The sequence below is a fragment of the Cupressus sempervirens genome, chromosome 4 (assembly GCF_028749045.1).
Source record: "Cupressus sempervirens isolate cs-2001-9-10 chromosome 4, ASM2874904v1, whole genome shotgun sequence".
Taxonomy (NCBI): domain Eukaryota; kingdom Viridiplantae; phylum Streptophyta; class Pinopsida; order Cupressales; family Cupressaceae; genus Cupressus; species Cupressus sempervirens.
The window spans coordinates 367,565,463-367,567,494 of NC_143121.1; the positions used below are offsets into that span (position 1 = coordinate 367,565,463).

Sequence of the window (2,032 nt, forward strand, 5' to 3'; positions counted from 1 at the left end):
ATCACTTTCTTCATTTTCCCTGCAACTCTTGCAACTTTTAAGACGTTTTCTTCATCAGACTTAGTCACCAGTTTCCTACAATCTTCCATTATTACAAACTTAGTTGGAACGCAAATGAATTGAGCGCCAAACCATGAAAACAATGGAGTCAGTACTAAAATGAAAACGGATTCCAAATAATTGTTGAATTTTGAAAAGGATAATGTGGAATAGGAATGAACCATTCAAATAACAACTTTTTTTTGGAATGGAAATATCTTTATTTTTGGAGTAAAATTGAAATAGAATTCCATATTCCCTATTCTAATTTGACAGAACAAACGGGAAATACAGAATCAATTCTAATTTTCCCATTCCTATTCCCGCAAACAAATGTGGCGTTAACGAAGTGAAATTGGTAATCTACTTATAAATTTTTTCTAACGTTACTACATTGATCAGGATGGCCTCATTATATTATGTGATAGGTAAGGCTTGCGAACTGAGATGAATTTGGTCAGAGGGAAGACCTAATAGCCGAGCTATAACCGGTTTGCTGGTCAAAGTACTTGTTCCATTGCATCACACCGCCATATTTGGTGTTCTTGATCTTAGGCAGCACGTTGGAGATGAGTGTGTCTGCGGGAATGAACCCACTTCCAGCTGCAGCAGAGGAAGCGGGAACCCCAAGAAAGAAACCCTCCGCTTGAACAGTCGTTACGGACGTCGTCCACGTGTTCCACGCATTCACCAGATTAGTAGCGTCCGCGTTGGTATACTCGCACTGGCCGTTGTTATAGAACTGAATCCACACGTAGTCAAACAGACCCGTCTGCAAGGCCGCGTCGAGATGCTGGTCAGCATAAGGGCACTGCGGTGCGGCGCTGAGGGACACCTTCTTCGACGACGTGCTAAGAGCGGACACGGCCCTCGCCAGATCGTCCCAGTGCTCCGTCGTGGCTTCGATATCGAAATCTATGCCGTCCAGAACGGCGGCTCCGAGAGGCCCGGAGCCGGTATTTCCTCCGAGATAGTTGTTCCACAGATACGTGGCCACGTTCTGGGCATCGTCTGCGGAGACGATGGAATAGCTCCCGCTTTACGCCGCTGGACTGGCACGAGGTAATGTCGGCGCTCAGGGATTGGCAAGCTCCTGTAGAGGGCTAGCAGTGACCTGACCTGCCAGGTTGAGAACCGGTGTCTGCCCGTTGCCGAAGGTGGTGAGAAAGGAGAGCATCGCAAATTGGAAGTTGCCGCTTGCGCAGGTGTCGGCGAGGGAGGCTTCGTCGCCGTTTTGGCCCCAGTAAACGGTTAAACTCGCCCCCGATGCTCCGCTCAATAGCAGAGCCAGAGAGAGTGCAAAGGCAATTGAGGCCGCTTCATTGATTCCCTCCATGTTGCAATGAAAGTATGCGTGTTGATGGTAGCGCTGGGATCCCTTTATATACACAGGCGAGTTTGGAGGAGAAGATCCGAGGTAAATTTGTTCAGCAGCTGCTTCCGTTACGTTCCTTGCCTCGGATTCCACACGCGGGAATACTTTATTTCTTCCTTAATGTGTGTTCAATTATAACTAGTCCGGATTTCTGATGTGAACAGTCGTGTTTACTAGCTATTGAATAGTTGGTGGTCAAGGACAACCATTCATAACCTTTTAACATTTTAACCTTTCCCCTTACCAGTTTGCCCGTGGCTATACAGCCACGAAAATGCACTTCCTTTACTATCAGTTTAACTCCATCCGCGACTTATGTACATGTCCCTGGCATACTTCAAGGTCAGAGTGTGAGCTGCCCAACCCAAGGACATGTCAGTCTTTAATAAATGCACCAACGCACATGGATCTTGGGAAGGGTTTAGTAACTCCATCTGCGACCTACGTACATGTCCCTGGCACACTTAAGGTCAGAGTGTGAGCTGCCCAACCCAAGGACATGTCAGTCCTTAATAAATGCACCAATGTACATGGGTCTTGGGAAGGGTTTAGTAACTCCATATGCAACCTATGTACATGTCCCTGGCATACTTAAGGTCAGAGTGTGAGCTGCCCAAC

At 47.1% G+C, this 2,032-nt stretch overlaps 1 pseudogene; it reads right to left on the reverse strand.

Annotated features, from left to right (window-relative positions):
• Positions 1-496: 496 nt before the first annotated feature.
• Positions 497-1,375, reverse strand: LOC149561592 (acidic endochitinase-like; annotated as a pseudogene).
• Positions 1,376-2,032: the final 657 nt, after the last annotated feature.